The sequence below is a fragment of the Sciurus carolinensis genome, chromosome 9, assembly GCF_902686445.1.
Source record: "Sciurus carolinensis chromosome 9, mSciCar1.2, whole genome shotgun sequence".
Classification (NCBI taxonomy): domain Eukaryota; kingdom Metazoa; phylum Chordata; class Mammalia; order Rodentia; family Sciuridae; genus Sciurus; species Sciurus carolinensis.
In genome coordinates, this window is record NC_062221.1 from 100771943 (window position 1) to 100783364 (window position 11422).

Genomic DNA, 11422 nt, shown 5'->3' on the forward strand with positions numbered 1-11422 from the left:
CAAGAATGTTCTGTAATGCTGGCTTTCTATTTGTAAATTCTTTTAACTTTTGTTTATCATGGAAAGATTTTATTTCATTGTCAAATCTGAAGGTTAGTTTTGCTGGGTATAGGATTCTTGGTTGGCATCCATGTTTTTTCAGAGCTTGAAATATATTGTTCCAGGCCCTTCTTGCTTTTAGAGTCTGTGCTGAGAAATCTGCTGATATCCATATAGATTTCCCCTTATATGTAATCTGATGCTTTTCTTTTGAAGCCTTTAAAATTCTATCTTTATTTCATATATGAGGTATGTATTTTCATTATAATGTGTCTTGGTATGAATCTGTTGTAATTTTATGTACCTGGTGTTCTGTAAGCCTCTCGTATTTGATTTTCCATTTCATTTTTCAGGTTTGGAAAATTTTCTGATATTATTTCATTGAAAAGGTTGTTCATGCCTTTGGTTTGTATCTTTCTGTGCCCTCCTCAATCCCAATAATTCTTAAATTTGGTATTTTCATGATATCCCATAATTCTTGGAGGTTCGTTCATGACTTCTTAACATCTTCTGAGTTTGTTCAACTTTATTTTCAAGATTAAATATTTTGTCTTCATTGTCTGAGATTCTGTCTTCCATGAGATCTATTCTGTTGGTGATGCTTTCTATTGAGTTTTTAATTTGGTTTATAGGTTTTCTGTTTGCTTTTTTTTTTTTTTTTTCAGAGTCTCTATCTCTTTATGAAGTGTTTTTTGCTTCCTGCATCTGCTCTTTTAACTCTTTACTGGAATGGTCATTCATTGTCTGCATTTGCTCTCTTATCTCATCTTTTGCTTCATGGATCATTTTAATTTATTCAGATTCTAAACTCATTTTCTGTCATTTATACTGCCATGCTGTCATTTGATTCTATCACAATAGTATCTTGGTTTGTTAGGGAAACTTTCTTCCCCTGTTTTTTCATATTGTTTCTATATATTCCACTCTAGCAGTGAAGATCAGAGGTACTGAAGTCATCCCCTTGCAGGCTTATTATGACCCTGCAGTTTTCCACTATCTCTCCTTTGAAGGGGGATATCAATACCAGTAGCACCCAATACAGAGAAAATGTAGCCCTGAACTAGATAGCCCCTATAAAGACTTTAACATTATTAAAATAAACAGGATCAGTTTGATTACTGTTTATAGTATTTCTAGTTGTGAACAAGAGGATGGGGAAGGGTGTAAGATGTAAGTGAGTAAATGGAAGTACCTGTCAAAGGGCCTCCAGTCTCCTGTAGGTGTCTCAGGAAGGGAGCCTCCCTTCCAATGATGATGGCCACACCCTCAGGAATAATTCAAAATGCCTGCACCAGCCTCCAAAGAAGCTGGGGAGCCCCAGGGAGTGTGTGCTGAGTCAGCACAGAGGCAGGCACAGTGTCCCTCAGCAGTAGGGGTGCAGGCAGGCAGGCTCAGTTACCGGCCTTGGTGTGGGGGTGGGCTAGGGGGCTCAGCACTGGTCTGTCTGTAGTGGGGGGAGTCTCAGTGACTGTGTCTGACTTGATTTTATTTCCTTTGAATATATACCTATTGATGGGATTGCTGAGTCTTATGGTAGGTCTGCTTTTAAATTTTTTTAGGAACCTCAATACTGTTTTCCATAAGGCCTCTACTAATTCACATACCCACCAACAGTGTACAAGATCTCCCTTTTCTCCACCTCTTTATCAGCACATGTTATCTTTAACTTTTTTAATAGTAGCTATTCTTACTAGGACGATGTGGTATCTTGTGGTTTTAATTTACATTTACCAACAATTAGTAACGTTCAATATATTTTTCAACCACCTTTTGCCATTTGTATATCTTCTTTAGAGAAATGTCTGTTTATGTCTATTGCAAATATTTTCTCCCATTCTGTGAACTGCCTCTTAACTCTGCCAAATGTTTCCTTTGTTTTAAATAAGCTTTTTCATTTTATGGGATCCTATTTGTCGATTTTTGCTTTTGCTTTCTGTATTTTTGATGTCCTGCCAAGAATTCTATGCCCATCTCAGAGTACCAAAGCATTTTTCCCTTCTTTTTTCTAGTAGTTTCATAGTTTCAGAATTTACATTTAAGTCTTTAATTCATTTGGTGTTGATTTCTATAACTGGTGAGAAATATTTTTCTTCATGTGGAAATCCAATTTTTCCATACAGCACTTATTGAGAATTCTTACCTTTCTCTAATGTATGTTCTTAGCACCTTTGTTGAAAATCAGTTGACTGAAGATACATAGGTTTACATCTAGGATCTCTATTCTTTTCCATTGGTTTATGTATCTCCTTTTATGCCAATACAACACTTTCAAAACTTATTACAGCTTTAAGATATGTGTTGAAGTAAGGCAGCATAATGCCTACTGCTATGTTCTCATTATTCAGAATGGCTTTGGCTTTTCAGAGATTTTTGTGGTTCATATAAATTTTACAATTTTTTTCTAATTCTATGAACTTCATGGGTATTTTGATAGAAATTGTACTGAATCTATGAATCGCTTTAGGTTGAATGGACATTTTAGCAATATTGAATTTCCTCTTCATAAACACAAGATCTTTCCACTGTTTTTTGTCTTCAATTTCTTTCATTTATGTCTTATAATTTTTACCATAGAAGTCATTCACCCCAAGTTTTAATTTTTGTAGTAGTTATTATAATTGGGTTTGTTTTCTTGATTTCTATTTCAGAAAATTCACTATTGGTATTTGTCAATGCTACTCAAATTTGCACTTTAATTTTGTATTCTGCAGTTTTTTGAAAGATTTATTACTTCTAATAGCTTTTTGGTGGGGTTTTGGGGGCTTTCTATATATATATATGAAGTCATGTCATTGGACAAGAGTGACAATTTGAATTATTTTCCTACTTAAATGCTCTTTCTTTCTTCCTCTTCCCTATTTGTTCTGGCTTGGATAAATGATGTGAAAGTGAACATCTCTCTTCTGTTTCAGATCTTGGAAAACTTTTGGCTTTTCCTCATTCAGTATAATAGCTGTTGGCTTATTGTAAGTGCTACATTCTTATTATGCCTAATTTCTACAACATTTACATAATTAAATGATGTTAAATTTTATCAAATGCCTTTCTGCATCTATTAAGGTGGTCACATGGTTCTGTTCTTCATCATGTTGATGTATTATGTTTATTGATTTCTATATATTGAACCATCCTTGCATCACTGTGATGAATTCCACTTGATCATGTTGAATAATTTTTAATGTACTGTTAGATTCTGTTTAATGGTATTGTGTTGAGAATTTTTGTGTGTACTTTTTATCAAGGATATTAGGCTATAGTTAGTTTTCTTTGTGTGTGTATATGTGTATGTGTGTGTGGGTGCACACGGGCATGCTTTTGCATGCACACAAGTGTTCTCATCTGGTTTTGGGTCAAGAATAATGGTAGTATTACCTTTCCTGTCCTATGTTTTGGAATAACTTAAGGAAAATTAGTATTAGTTCTTTAAATATTTAGTTGAATTCAGCAGTTATACCATCTGGTCATGGAATTTTCTTTAATGACTAAATTTTCTTTCTTTTGATACTGACTTACCCCACTACTTGTGATGGTTAGTTCATGTTTTCTATTTCTTCATTACGCAGTCTTGGTAAGTTGCAAGTGTCTGGGAACTTGTATATTTCACCTATATTATTAAATTTACAAGAATATAGTTGTTTATAATAATTTCTGATGATCTTTTGTACTTCTGTGGTGTCTCTTATAGTGTTTCCTTTTTCATCTCTGAGTTTATTCATTTGAGTCTCTTCCTCCTTATACTAGCTAATTTTTTTTAAATTCTATAAACTTTTCAAAGAATGAGCTCTTCGTTTCATTCATATTTTGTACATTTTGTTTCAGTTTTATTTAGCTCTATTCTTTATCATTTCTTTCCTTTTACAAATTTGATGTTTAGTCTATTAATTTTCCAGTTCTTTGAGCAGCCTTGATAGACTGTGTTTGTGGGACCTTTCTAGTTTTGTGATGTGTGTATTGATTACTATAAACTTTCCCCTTAGTTCTCCTTTTCTGTATTCCATAAGTTTTGATATGTTGTTTCTCAATTTTCATTTGTTTCAAGAATTTGTTTAAATTTTATTCATGATTTCTTCTTTGATATATTTTTGGATCAAAAGCAATTGTTTATTGTATCTCAAAGTATATAATCTTGAAAAAATTAAGCCAACAACAGAGAAAGGTGCTGAGAAATGATGGTCAGAATATTTAAGAAATCTGGGATAAGATTAAGAGGTCAATTTTAAGAAAACTTGGCATAGAAGAAGGCACCAACATACAAACTAAAGGAATGTATACACTTTCTAATAAAATAATATCAAAAATGTTTCTGTACCTTGGGGCTAAGATAAAAATCAAAATGTAGCACACAAAATAGACATAGCAAAAGTTTTCTCTTTTTCTTTTACATTAATTGTACTGTGTCTAATATACAGAAGGATAGAATTTTAAAATCCACAAGAGAAAAATGGCAGGTCACATTTAGAGGTAAAGCAACAAGACTTTCCATTATCTCTCACCCAGACTCTAAAAGAGAAGAGGACTAGAGATAATACATACTGTAATGGTTAATTTAAATTGTCAGTGTGATTGGATTAAGAGATGTCCGTGATTAAGGGATCTCTGGGTGTGTCCATGAGGGCATGTCTAGGGATGGTGAACTGAGTGGAACTCCTTCCAAAGCATGGGCGGCATATCCAATAGTATAGAATAAAAGCTGGAAGAACAAGGTAGTAGATGCAGATGCAAGCCTGGCTCTTCTTCAATGGGTTCTTTATAGTTGCTTCAGTCATCTGAGGATATTGGACTCTTCTTCACTCTTCCAAAGTGGACTCTGCCAGTGATTCTCCAGGTAATTTGCAGAAGCCTTTGTCCCTGAATAAGGTAGCACTGTTGATCTTTCTTGTTCTGGAGCTTCTGTGAATTGGACTGTGCAGCTGCTGGTTCTTACAGTTCTCCTGCTGCAGATGACAAATTTGGACTATCCAGATTCTGGTCATGTAAGCCAATCTAATAAATCCCCTTTTATAATCATACTTCTCCTATTGATTATGTTCCTCTAGAGAACCCTGATTAATACTGAGCCCTGAAATCTAATGATTGCCAACCTTGATCACTATAATCAGCAAATCTAGCCTTCAGAAAATAAGATGAAATAAAAGCCTTCCATGATAAGTAGAAACTAAGAATAATTCATACTCTCTAAACTAACATAACAAACATGCTAAATGAAATAGTTCACACAGAAGAAATGAAAAATATCAGAGACAGCATACAGATGAGTATTATTTGAAGAACAGTTCATTTAAGGAGATTCAAGTCTGAATTAAATATTATAAATAAGTTGAAATCACAGGAAATAAATATCATCTCTATAAAAACACTAAATGTAAATGGCCTTAACTTTCCAATCAAAAGACAGAGATTAGCAGAGTGGACTAAATATATGACAACTATAAGTTGTTTACTCACCAGACAGACAAACCATCCAGAAGTTGAAGGTGAAATGATGAAAAAATATATACCATGCAAATGAAGACTGAAAGCAATCAGGAGTAGCTATGCTTATATCTGACAAAGAAGACTTCAGGTCAAAATTAATCTGAAGAGACAATGAAGGTCACTTCATACACATTAAGGGAATCATCCCCAAAACAAGATGTAATTATTCTAAATATTTATATTCCAAATGTTGGTACAACCATATACAAAAAAAAAAAATTCAATATGAAAACTTAAATTGACTCCAACACAATAATACTAGATGATTTCAAATCATCTCTTTCAATAATAGAGAGGTCATCCAGTTATAAACTAAGTAAAGACTCTTCATATTTAAAAAATAAATTACTATTAATGAAATGGACCTAACATATCTACAGAATATTACATCCATAAAAAACAAATTCAATCTCTTTTCAGTTGAACATGAACACTTCTCTAAATCAGGTCATATTTTAGGATGCAAAGCAAGCTTAGCAAGTATAAAACAGAGATAATTCCTTGCATCTTGTCAGAACATAATAGAATAAAATTATAAGTCAACAACAAGATAAAAAACTGAAACCATATAAACATCTGAAGAATAAATAATACCCTTTAGAATAGGAATAGATCATAGGCAAAATAAAGGGATAAAGGAAGTAAATTCTTAAAACCAATGAGAACAGTTATACAACATGTAAAATTCTCTGGGACAGCTATAAAGTTATTTCTAAAAGGAAAGTTTATCACACTGAATTCATCCATTTAAAATTAGAAAGGTACCATATAAATAATATATTATTGCATCTCAAGATCCTAGAAAAAGAACAAACTAATACTAAAATTAGTAGAGGACAAGAAATAACTAAGATTAGAGCCAAAATTGATGAAATAGAGAATAATAAATAATACAAAATATCAATGAAGCAAAGAGTTTTTTCTTTGAAAATATAAACAAGATAGATAAACTCTTAGCAAAACTAACCAAAAGAAGGAGAAAAAAGATCTAAATAAAGAAAATTAGAGATGAAATAGGAGATAGTACTAAAAAAATTATACTTCAATAAACTGGAAAATCTAGAAGATATTCACAAACTGACACATATAGCTTACCCAAATTTAACCAACAGGATATAGAAAACCTAAATATGCCAACATCAAGCAATAAAACTGAAGTAGCGATAAAAACTTCCAACAAAGAAAAATCCAGGACCAGGTGAATTCTCAACCTTTAAATAAAGACTAATATCAATCTTCCTTCAATTATTCCATGAAATAGAAAGGAAAGCAACACTCCTGAACTCACTCTATGAAGACAATAGTACACTGATATTGAAACCAAAGACACATTAAGGAAAGAAAAGTATAGACCAATATCCCTGATAAACATAAATGCAAAAGTTCTTTAAAAATATTAGAAAAAAACATTAAGGAGATTGAATACCATGATCAAGTTTGTTTTATCCCAGGAATTCAAGGTTGTTTGAACATATACAAATCAATAAGTAGAATTCATCACATAAATAGAATTAAGACTAGAATCACAAGATCACCTCAATAGGTGCAGGAAAAAAAATTCAGCATCCATTCATATTACAAAAGCTGAAAAGAATCTAAGGACAGAAGGAAAATTTAAAAGACTATGTATAACAAACTGAAAGTCCATATCATACAGAACAGAGGAAAAACTGAAATCCATTCTTCTAAAATCAGGAACAAGAAAACAATTTTCACTCTCACCACTCCTATTCAACATAGTTCTTGAAATTCTAACCAGAGTGATTAAGCAAGAGAAGGAAATTAAAGGGATACACAGAGGAAAAGAAATTAAATTATCTTCATTGATGACACAATCCCTTATCTGAAAAACCCCAAAAATGTTACCAGAAAACTTCTAGAGTTGAGAAATACATCACAGTAGCAGGATACAAGAGCAGCATAGTAAAATTGAGAACGTTCATATACTCCAATAATGAATCTGTTGGAAAAGATTCCATTTAGAATAACCTCAAAAACACATAAACAAATCAAATGCTTGCAAATAAATCTAACCAAAAGAACTCTACAAAAAAACAAACAACAACAACAACAAAAACACCATAGAACACTGAAGAAAGAAATTAAGGAAGACATTAGAAGGTGGAAAGACTTCTCATGTTCTTGGACTGATAAAATTAATATTGTCAAAATGGCTGTATTCCCAAAAGCAAAATACAGATTTAATGTAATCTCCATCAAAATATCAAAGACCTTCTTCACAGAACAACAACAACAACAAAAACAATCCTAAAATTCACCTGAAAGACTAAAAGATCCAGAGTAGCCAAAGCAATATTAAACAAAAAGTACAACATTGGAGGCATCATAATAACTTATCTCCAAATATAGCAGACAGCTCTAGTAACAAAAAGTTTATATATATATGATGCTAGCATCAAAACAGACATGAAGAAAATAGAAGGGAGATCAATGGAGTAGAGAAAAGGGATAGAGGGGGAGAGAGAAGGGATAACATAAAGGGAGGAACTACAGAATTAGACAGACCATATTATGTAAGGTACATGTATGAATATATACCACCATGAATCTACCTTTATGTACATCTAAAAATCACCAATTAAAAAATAAGAAATAAATAGAAGCAAGACCAGAAAGTAAAGGAAGGTGAACATGGGGAGGGAATAAAGAGGGAAAATGGAAATATTGGGGATTAAAATGGAGCAAATTATAGTCAATGAACATATGATGAATATGTCCAAGAACCCCACTGTTATGTGTAACTATAATGAACTAACAAAAATATTAAAAATGCAAAATGTTTATTTTCAATGAATTTGAGTAGTTTGCAAATATTTCCAAATTTGTTGTTATTATTTGTAATAAATCAGTAACTTTATTACTTTGTGATCAGAGAAGAAACTTGATATGATTTCAATTTTTAAAAATTTGTTCAAATTTGTTTTGTGACCTATAATATGATCTATCATGCAAAATATTCCATGTGCTGATGAGAAAAATGTGTATTCAACAGATTGAATGTTCTGTAGATATCTATTTGGTCCATTTAGTCTAGGGTACAATTTATGTCTGATGCTTCTTTGTTGATTTTTTGTCTGGATTATCTATTCGTTGATAAAAGTGGAATGTTAAGTCCTATAAATCTACTGTCATTTTGGAATATATGACTTCCTTTTGATCTATTAATACATGTTTTATATATTTGGGTTCATAAATATTAGATGCATATATATATATATATATTTCCTCTTTCTGACTAGACACCTTTATCATTATATTGACCTTACTGTATACTACTGCTTTTGATATAAAGTCTATTTTATCTGACCTTAGTGTGACTACTCTGCTTTCTTTTGACTTCCATTTGTATGGAATATTCAATTCCATCACTTCACTTTCAGTGTAGAACCTTTGAGGTAAAATGTTTTGTTTTGTTTTTTTTGTAAACAATATACAGTTGGGTCTTTCTTCTGATTATTATTTATTCACTCATTTGCTGTCTTTCAATCAGGGAGTTCAATCATTTTACATCTGAGATAGTTATCAATAAGTAAAGATTTGTTACAGTCATTATATAACTAGTTTTCTAGTTTTGTTGGAATTCCTTTCATTTTCACCCTTTCTTATAACATTCCTTGGTCATTATGTGAGTTACCCTAGTAGTATGTTTTGATTTCTTCCTTATTATTTTTAGTCTGTCCATTATAGATTTTTGCTATGTGGTTACCATTAGACTTACAGAAATCATATTTTGATTATAACAAGCTATCTAAAAATGATAGCAAGTTAGCATGGTTATGAGGTTAAGAATAGAAAAAAAAAGAATGAGAGAACATATGGTCATAAGAAAACCTTCCAGTTTCATTTCATACCTTCTTACATTTTGATTTTGGATAACCCATTGTACATTCTTCAATATTTCCAAATTATTTAACATATTAATGTAGTTATTATTTTTGTTTATCTTTGTACTAAGGATATGAATGTTTTTCACACCATAATTATAATATTAGAGCATTCTGAATTTGTTTGTGTAATTGTTGGAAGCCATATATTTATTATGGTTTTGTCTGAGCCAACAGAAGGCAGAGAAGCTGCTTTTCTAGTAACTACTGGGTAAAATTCCCTGGTTGGAGAAAGTCTAGATCACACTGGCTCCCTGCCTTAGCTCATAGCCGTAGGATCAAACACCACTGCCCTGAGATGGGTCATAACCTGCCAAGCACCAAATATCCTATTTTTTCTTGAAGAAGCTCCTTACCTACCCCTTTGGTCTGTACTGTTATAAATAAAGCAAGACTGGGTTTTCCTCTTTGTTAAGGTCAGACCCACGAGGTTGCTCAACCCATCATTGCCCTCATTTTATATATATATATATATATATATATATATATATATTTCTGACCTTCTGTGTTTATTTTGTAATGCTACTTTCATAGCTTTTCTTTCACAGCCAGCCCACACCTCCGATGATTCCCCACTCCCTTCCCACACAGGACATGGGCAGAATAGAATTACACTTACCAGTAAATTTGTACCTTTATATATTTTCAGCTCATTAACATCTCTTTTTCATTTTAAAGACCTTCCTTAAGCATTCTTTGTGCAACATGTCTAGTGGAAATATAGTCTCTTAGTTTTTGTTTATCTGGAAGAGTATCTCTCCTTCACTTCTAAAAGATAGTTTGGCTCAGTACAATATTGTTGGTTGACAGATGATCTCTGTTCAGTAGTGTAAAAATCTCATGCCGCTCTCTTCTGACCTGTTTGGTTTCTGTTGAGAAATTCTCAGGCAAATGGGAGTATGACTATATGTTATCTGCTGCTTTTTGCATGTAGCCTTGAGAATTTTTTCTTTATCTTCCCCATGTGATATTTTGGGTATACTTTGGTTTAGAATTTGATAAGTTTAATTTGTCTGCAGACCTTTGACCTTAAATATCTAGTTATTTGTATACTTCTCTAGATTTGGTAGGTTTTCTGTTATTATTTATTTAAATAAGTTTTCTAGCCCTTTGAAATTCTCAAGTCCTTCTTGAACCCCAATAGCCCAGGTATTTGCTCTTTTAATACTGTCTCAAATTTCCTGCAAGTTTTCCTCATTCTTTTTTCCCCTTTTCCCCTCCACCACATTGGGTATCTTCAAAAGCCTGTCTTCAAACTCACTGAATTTTTCTTATTTTATCTGTCTTGCTATTGATGCCTTCCATTACACTTTTAATTCCACTGGGTGTATTTTTCATCTCAAGAATTTCATTTGATTTTAAAATTCCTCCCATTTTACTATAAAGTTTCTCTGTTATAATATTGAAATGTATCTTTCTGCTTCCTTTAAATTCATTAGATTTTGTTAAAACAGCTATTTTGATTTCTCTAAGCGTTATCCCATAGTGATTATGGCTTGGTCAACTTCTGGAACTTTACTTTGAATAGTAATAGGTAATGGTCATGTTTTTCTGAAAACTTTTCACTCTCCTTGGCATACTATGTCATCTGGACTTCAAAAAATTGGTATTCTAGTCTTCCTAATATAGCTTTGCTTGTACGTGTCTTTCCAGAAATTCTAAGAAAGCTTTTTATATTATCTGAGCCTATACTTACTTTCAGTATTTCAGCACTAGATGGCACTCAGATATGGATTTACCAGGAATCTGCTGGTAATGTGTTGTCATTGCTTCAATACTAAAGGCATTCCAAGTCCAGATTTTTCTTCAAATAACTTGTTGGTATATTGTTGAAAAAGAAACAGGAAATTTCCTGTAGAGTAGTCTGTCCTCAAAGCATTTTTCTTCTGGAGCCAACATAGTCATGCATGCCTCATCCACAATTACTGGTTTATTGTTAGACACTGAAAGGATTCTGCCCATCTCTAGTTAAGAGTCAAGGTACATTGACAAGCTGTATATCC